Source organism: Rattus norvegicus, chromosome 4 (assembly GCF_021556685.1).
Source record: "Rattus norvegicus strain SHRSP/BbbUtx chromosome 4, alternate assembly SHRSP_T2T, whole genome shotgun sequence".
Lineage (NCBI taxonomy): Eukaryota > Metazoa > Chordata > Mammalia > Rodentia > Muridae > Rattus > Rattus norvegicus.
Window position 1 is genome coordinate 51,218,063 of NC_141537.1, and position 9,239 is coordinate 51,227,301.

Here is a 9,239-nt window from a genome sequence, read left to right on the forward strand (position 1 = left end):
TCCCTACTCCAGGGATGCCATGACGTTTTGCCTTTTTTCTTACTCTGGTACCTCCGTAAAAGAATATCTATTTGTGGAGCCGACATGGGGCTTCTCCTGCAAGGATATTCCTACATAACCGCAGAAACCGTGAATACCTTATTAAGTGCCTTGAGACAACTTTAAACTTTCCTTTAAACTTCGAAGGTACCAGAAGTAGCAGGCTTCAGTCATTCTCAGTAATATTCAACTTCCACAGCTCGAAAATGGAACACTTTGGGATCTCACTTTTTCAAACTGACTTCCCTGGATCCCTGTTAAGAGAAATCCTTCTCTCTAGAGGAAGTGTCAGTTCATGTACACTGTGCACAGATATAGCGTCCTTCCAAGGGATCAGTAAAGCTTTCAGAGGCATCGGGGGTGAGGGAATGTGCTGGCTCTACCACATACATGCTCACAGAGGGACAGTCATTACTTTTCTCCATCTTTTCTATATTTAGTGTCTCCATTTCACCCTCTTGAATTAGTCCAATCTTGTCAAAAAACATATCCAAATAATTGTATAAATTTGTTTTGTTTTGTTTTTTGTTGCTGTTCTTGTTTGTTTGCTGTCGTTTTTTACATACCAAACCAAAACCAGAGGTGCTGGGTGAAACCACATCATTGCCTCTTTCTGAATTATAGGAGGAGACAGGTTTCTTTTCTGATGTAAATTCTCCTTATTTTAAATGCATTACCTGTTGATTCCCTGTTCTCTGCAGTAAAAGGGCTCTGGCGAGAGGTGATGGAACAGTGAGGTGTCACCTGAGACTTGCCTTTCCCGCTCAACACTAAAGAAAATATTTGTCTTCTACTTAACCAACGGGCCTTTTCTTTAAAACTCGCTGAACTCGTTTTTTAACTAAGTAACCCCAGTACACACCAAAAGAGGGTTGCTTTAGAGTTTCAACTCTTTCATGCCTTACAAAAAGGAAAGAAAGAAAACAGAACCAAACAATAGTCCCTAGGCATCGGAGCCAAGTAAAAAGGAAGAAAAGCCTCTTAGTCTGTCAGATAATTATTTAAAGGCTATCATGAGCTTATTAAATTATTGCTTTCCAGTAAATGCCAACTGAAAAAGCAATCAGTTACTAAACACTACAGAGCTGGGGGCAGGCAAATTTCCAATGTGACCTTGCTTTCTTTGATAACTGCAAAAGCACAGGTAGAGGAGCCTTTGTGGTTCATGATCCGTAGAGCACTCCAAGTTTAACAGCAACTTCTGCTCATTAGAACAACTCATGACGTTTCCAAACTTTCTATACAGTATAAACACTGTAATTCTACTTCAAACAAACAAACAAACAAACAAAAAACCTTCCTGTGAATCTCTCCGTACAGTCAAAGAGCATTAGTAAGAATCACACGGCATAAGAATATTTCATATAACCAAATACCCCACTGAAGCTGAGTGAATAGTCATCAGATTACCGTGCAGAAGAGTAAGCAGCTGCTCTGTTTAGGGATTCCATATATGTCTCTACTGTTCCTGTCCTACTCCACGAAATTAACCCAGGATTAATTTCAAGAGCTCGTTCGCCCTGCAGGGCTCTGAGAGTGGTGAACAGCTGCATGGCTGAGGGTTTTCAGCTCTTCCAGTTGTTTTTCTTCGGGTCCACAGTCACCACACCCCATCGTACGGTCTTAATTCCTACTTCAGCTTTAAACAACAGGCATGGCCCAGCCTAGAACTCTTAAATGCTTGTATCCAAATGTTTGCAGCACATCTTAAACTCAGCGCGCACAATAAATTTTTCATGGGTAGAATACCACACCGCTGTTCAGTCAGTAGTGAATAGCATGGCCGTCTGTTCAAAATATTGTTTCCCAGCTGGAAATTTAGTTTCAACCTCTCAGTTCCTCTTATCCCTGGGTGTGGTCACTCAAATGGAAAGTTCTATCAATTTTACCACAGAAAAGGTGTCTAGTGGTTACCCATTCTCTGCCTACTGCCATCAGCTGAAAGTACCTTCAGTGCCGCCCCACAGCCTATGTCACGCCTGCATTTAATCCACTCTCTCTAAAATGTAGATGGATGTCTATAAACTGAAATAGGTGACTCACACACCTAAACACTGAGAAATATTTCTCCTGTAGTTACAGTGAAATGCAACCTCTTCATGGTGATTACTTAAGCTTTCAAAATAGTATTAATATCTGTGTATGTAGGTGCTCCCATTCACATACAAGGTGTGTGTGTGTGTCTGTGTGTGCGTGTGTGTGCGTGTGTCACCATAGTTAATACAATTTCTGATCTTCACGTCCCCCTGCTAAGGACATAGATTTGTCCTCATGAGAAAACCACAATAAAATTTAAAAAGTCAAAGTGTATCCGAAAGTTGTAAAGAAAATATGCTAAATTGAAACATTTGTTCTTTTATATAGCTAATCTTGACTTCAAATTTTATTAATGTATTTTTATTAATTTCATAAACTATGTCATAGAAACTAGCAAATGGTTCTCTGCATCTTGACCAGGACAATAAACTTAAATAAATAAAACAATAATAAATAATAAGTTAAACACAAGAGTTTACTTCCTCTTGTATCTTCCCCAAGAAAAATGACTGAATCTTTACCTCTTAGACCCATAGCCCCCCATAATCATAGTTATAGCTAACTTGCATTTTCATATATTCTTCAACTTAATCATATAGGATAGCAGACTTCCTATAGCAAAGTTCTCAGAAGCATTTGATTTTTTCCATAAATGTGAGTATTCCCTAGCTCTATGCATAACTTTTACTTGAAATTGCCACAAGTGAATCCAGCTTTCTGTTGTTAACTCACTGGCATTTTCAACATCGTATACTGAAAACAGAATTTTTCATAGCCCCAGGAGAGTGAAATGTCCTTCAACAATGCTCCCATAACACATTACACCAATTGCTTTGGCAGGTAAATCACAATTTATAATGATTTTTCATCCATATTCCTCATTAGACAGTTACATAATCTTCATTGCTCATTTTCTCAATAGATTAGCATTATCCCAGAAGCATTCTCAAAACATATTTTTTAAACTAAAACAATTATCTTCTCTAAAATAATAATAAAAAAGTTTTACCCAACCCAAACTGATATCATCATAAAATAAATAATTAATGCTTGAAAAAAATGTAGTTCAATTAGCGTATGTTTTGTAACTAAAAACTTTAGTTTCATTCGAGCGAGTTTGGGAAAAACTCCATGAAGCAGTTTATCAAGAGGGAATCTGCCTTTGGCACCTCCTCTGAAGGCATCAGAGAAGTAGATGTGGCCTGATGGCTAAGGATGTTATTTCAGCTCTCTTTACCTGATGGAGTTGGTATCAGTTTTCTTCTGGTATTCTTTAGATCCCATCTCAATTATTTTCTATAAAAGGTGTCTTTATATACACAAACAATTCAGACAAAACTAGTGAACTTCCATGGCCTGCCAGTGCAGGAGGTATTTATTTCCCTTTTATATCCCAGAGTCATCTTGTCAATGTCTTTGATACCCACACCTTTTCAAATCTAGACAATCCTGTTAGTTATGTGAATGTAGTCTAGAGGCATGCCTTGACACAAAATGCCACATCTGGAATCGAACCAATCACAACAGTAGGTGAAAGGTAAGCCTTCTTTCTTGTTCCATAAACAATTAGAATTCTGACCTTTCAGTTCAAATGATTATGAGGCAAGAAGAGATGTAGGCAAGCATTCAATGGTCCTGTGGCCAAAATACCTGGGAATAGCATTGATGAAGGGAAGAGATCCTAAAGAATTAAGTAAACATCTCCAAAAGTCTGTGTGGATAATTGTTGGGCTTACAGACTTCCCTCATTACTGGGCTTACAGACTTCCCTCGTTGTAGTAAGTGTGGGATCTCTGGAGGTTCATGTAGGGCTTCCACCCCATGAAGTCTGAAGTCAGAGCCCTGGCAGGGTTATCATTTACACTACGCAGATCATCACCTATCTTTGTACAAAAAAGTCCTTGGGGCCTCTGTTTGGCAGCGAGCCACAATTCACAGCAGCAGAATACTGTCACGGTAGCTGGTTCTGTACACACACACACACACACACACACACACACACACACACAGAGAGAGAGACAGAGACAGGGAGACAGAGACAGAGAGACAGAGACAGAAAGACAGAGACAGAGAGACAGAGAAGACAGAGACAGAGACAGAGAAACAGAGAGAGACAGAGACAGAGACAGACAAAGACAGACAGAGACAGAGGAAGGGAGGGAGAAGGAACTCTGTAATAAATTAACCTCAATTCACATGTACCTATCAGAATCACACTTGAACCAGGAATATGGTTTAGGGGCAGCACACCTTTCTAGTAGGTGAAATGCTCTGGAAACACTAAAAACAAACACAAAACCAAAATTCTGTCTGTTATACATTAAGCCACCAATGAAACGAGATTTTTCACGTAATACTTTAAAACTTTATAACACCCCCTATAATATGTTATCACCCAATGAGAAAGGTGGGAGTTTAAAGATCTTTATCTTGTTCGAGTTCTGAAAAATGAACACAAGGTTCACCTGAAATTCACAAGATCTGCTTGTCATCTGTCTATCCATCATGTTGGGACCCAGAGAGCTGGCAAAAGCTTGTTTGAGGTAAAATGTCTGCAAAGTCATTAGGAGATTGGGTCAATTATATTATTAAAGGTACAAGTTTGTCTTTATTATTACCAAAGCTGACTTTTTGGGAACTTTTGGAAGCAGTAATTGTCACTCAAAGGCTATGTGGGCTTTAAAATTCTATTTACTTGTGTGTGTGTGTGTGTGTGTGTGTGTGTGTGTGTGTGTGTGTGTGTGTGTGTGTGTGTGTGCCTATATCAGCTAATGTGCACCACATGAAGATTCGGGTGTAGTAAGAATTTGGGGTTTCTGTAATAACAATTGTGCTACGTGAATGTGTTTTTCTTTTAATACCATATGTGGGATAACGGGCTGTTTCAAATCATCCAAAGCCACTAACTTTGTTTCTCACCCTAGAAGGGACATGATTTTTTTGTCAGTCACAGACAATTTACGTTTTGAATCTTGGAGACTCTTGAGAGGGTATAAATGTAAAAGCCAGGAGAGAACCTGTGGAGGCTGCTGCCTCTCCTGCTGCCTCCACTGTTACTGGTCGCTGCTGCTGCTGCTGCTGCTGCTGCTGCTGCTGCTGCTGCTGCTGCTGCTGCTGCTGCTGCTGCTGCTGGTGGTGGTTCCTACAGCTGTGTTTGCTTCTCCTGGATTGCTAGTTTGCTGTTTCGCTGGATTGCTGGTTGGAGATATCCTGACTGTGGAGGTTGGACTTGCCCCCAAGGAACTCAAGGCCCCTGATCAGCAGGAAGTAGTCTAAGGAGGTCTAGGACCCCTTTCCCTCTAACCTGTTTCTCTCCTCCCTAGTGTTGGGTGTTTGGAAGGGATTAGGATAGAATGAGGGTTGGAAGGATGGTAGATAACAGAGCCCAGTAAAGTAACACACAAAAAAGTAAGCCTCCATCTGGGTGACTGTGGAGACCAGAAGGCAGCACTGGATCCCCGGGGACTGTTGTTACAGACCTTTGTAAGCCACCTGTGAATGCTGGAAACTGAACACGAGTCTTCTTAAGCGCTCTTCACCCACAAGCCATCTCTCCAGCCCCCAAAATATTTGTTTAATCTCAATAATATGCTGTGTTTTAAAATACTCAGTTCTCAAAGAAATGCACCAAGACAGTTGTAGGAATTCCAGAGGGGAAAGGGATAATGCTGGTATTACTATGAGGTGAGGTTGTAGTGTCTGAGGGGTCAGCTGTCTGTTTCCCAGGATCCATCCTGAGATGACAACACTTCACTGACTTCCCATGACCTCATCTACACAGGAGCCTCATTTATTCTTGCTGTCGATACTTGATTTGTTTGAATGCTAAAATGGACACTTATATGAGAGTTTGGTCTTCTCAACGTGACTCTGTAGGAAAAGTTATTAGTAGATTAAACTAGCTTTTAAGATATTCGGTTTGTTAAAGATATAAATAAAAGCATTAGTTCCTTACAATATAAATTCATTTTATATTCATAATAGTTCCATTCGTAAAAATGGAAAATTTAGTCACTTTTAAAAGGCCTTTAATTATTACCAGGAACCAGTTATAAACCCCGTTAATTAAATTCTTTTTTACATTTTAAACTGCATTAATATATTTTATATATTTTATATACCCAATTTTTCTCTATATACATAAATTATCTAATAAACTTTCTTAAATACTGAGCAATATGTATGAAGAAAACCTTTAGTCTGGTTTTAAGTGTTTTCAAATGTTCAGTCAGATTCCATAAGTACCCTTAATTATATTCAATCCAGTAACACAATTCAAAATTGATTCTCAATTAGAAATTTTCAAATAGTAATATAAGTTCACCACTCCAGTAGATTAAAATATTTTATGCAAACCAAACATTTCTTAGAGTAGTCATGTACACATTAGGTAAATTTTATATTTTGTTTTGATTCCCTTGAACATTCCTAGAATTAAATCTAGATCTTCCTAGATATGAAAAAAAAACCGCATTCTCAAGATCACTGTAATACCTAACACTAGGGAGGATAGTACAGACAGATCAGGAATGTAAGAACAGTCTTCTAGCGATTCCCAACCTTTCTGATGCTACAACCCTTTAATTCAGTTCCTCATGTTGTGGTGACCACCACCCAACGATAAAATCATTTTTGTTACTACTTTATAACTGTAATTTTGATATTATTATGAACTGTAAGATAAGTATCTGATATACAGGGTCTCTGACAGGTGGTCCCCAAAGGGGTCATGGTCCACAGGTTGAGAAGAACCATTGGTCTAGACTGAAGAGCAAGCACTGTTATAAGAGCCCACTACCAGCAATAACCTTATCCATGAAGAAACTCTGACAATGTTTTATGAATTTTTCAATACATTTTTATGTGTCTGCATTGACTGCATGAGCGTGCACAAGTATATGCAGGTACACGTGTGTAGAGGCGAGAGGGAAATGTTGGGTGGATTCCTTTGTCTCACTCTGCTTAGTTTTGTAGACAGTTTCCCTCATTGCACCTGTTGCTGATTGACTGACTAGGCCGGCTGGCCAGTAGACTCCAAGAGGCCCCCTCTCCTCAGTCCTTCATGACCAGGTTTACAGATGGTACCAGCTTTGACAGGGCTGCCAGAGATCCAGACTCAAGACTAGCTCTTTACCCACTGAGGCATCACCCCCTGACTACCACCATTTCTAGAGCTTCTCAATAATAGGAGGTTAGACGTGCGTGGGACAAGACTATATCTTGTCTATGATATGAAATCATCGTGAGCCCATAGATTGATTAGCTTACACTATAATAAGAACTTCAGAAGTAGAAAGGGGGAGAACTCATGTATCTCATACACATTAGAAGTGAGTCATATCATTATCTAATTTCAAGTCAGTTTAAAGTCTATTAGCTTTCAATCAGCTAACCATATTCTGATTTTGATTTGATTTCTCCTGGTTCTTGAGGTAAGTAAATATAATTTACATCTCAGAGTGAATATATTTGAATGTAAAGAAATCATGCACTTTCTCATACTAATCAAATCATATACTCCTTGATATTAAAAGCATATCAGATTGAGTTCTGAAATCTCTTGCAACTTTGCCTATTTGGCTTAAAAATCTCAAGGTCATCTGTGGATTGACATTTCTCTTGTGGCCAACATATTAACCTGGCTCCTAAAAATGAAGTATCAAATCAAATGCCCATTTACAGAATGAGGAATACAAGTGCCCAGGAGACTAGGCACTTAAAATCGGGTGCACAATTTTTTTCTTAGAAACAAGCCTTGTGAAGACTCCAGTTACCATTCAATGATGCCATTCACGGGATCAGAAGAAGAGAAGGTAGAGGAAGTTATACTTGGATAAGTAATGGGAAAGATCTGAGATAAGAAAATAGGTCAAACCATTTCCTTTTCTAGCAAGTTCCGTATACAGTAAAAAGCAAATATGGACTAAAACCGAACAAACTCACAATGCCAGCTTTATTGTTGATGAAGAATAGATAAAAAGCAGAGCTTTGGCTATGGGACAGGGTGAACGTGATAATACTTTCCCAACGCATTAAACCATCTCATCGGTTACTAGTACAATCGTTCAATCTCAGTTACCACCTCCAGAGCTAGGCCCCTAAACACAAAGCAGTAGAAAAGATCAAAACGTGTATCTCATGTGGAAGATTGACTTAAAATTTAGGGGGGAGGAGATAAGGGACAAAAGAAGGAAGAAAGGAAGGAGAGAAGGAGAAGAGGAAAGGAAGTAGAAAGGAGGAGGGAAGCAGAAAGGAGAAGCAAAGGGCGTGGGGTCTGCTCAGGGACCAGGGGGGAGCTGAGTACTACTTCTGCAATAAGGAGTCGGGATGGATGCTGCTTGATTGACATGCCCCTCTGCTTCTCAGTTTCCCATCTTTCTACAGGGAGTGCATCCATTTTCTCGTTTGTACGGTTTTCAAGTTCTATTAATACATTATTTCAGACTAACATTAGGTTTAATGAAACTAGAAGCTACCTGGTTTTTCTTGTCTCTTCTCTGATCCATTGTCTGTCCCTCATTTCCAAGTTCAGGAATGGGGATTCCCTTCTAGTGTCCCTGCAAACTCACAATAGAAGCACTAAGAGGCTTACTGTGGAGAATAATCAAAGGAGAGGGAAGAAAAGGTCTACTGATGATTAGCTAGGACTTCATTATCTAAACTCTCTAACAATTACCTCTGTTTACCATACCTCTGTCCTACCTCCTTCTGAGTCCTTAGAAACATTATTGCCAGACCATATACCTATCGTGATGGGATACTGCACAAAACATGCAATTACATATTTCTTGCTAAGATTATTTCATTGAGAATTGGACTTTTGTGTACTCTCTTCATTTTATTTCATTACTTGTCAGCAGCAATTGCAGATGTTATGTGATTGGACTGTTTTTGAAACATCTATTCTAATATCATCTATGGGTTTCCTTAATCAATTCACTGTAGAGCCAGCAATTCTTGGATAAAGACAAACAGTTAGAGAGAACTGAGGGAATCTGGAAGTGGGAGAGCTGGTCATCCCCAGGGAAAGCACACCGATTAGTGTGTCTTTAGTGCCTAATAGTCAGCCCTGAAAACATACATACAAATAACGTTATATGCAGTGAGCTGGTTATATTTAGGAATATATGTGTATATACATACATGCATATAACCACAATTAG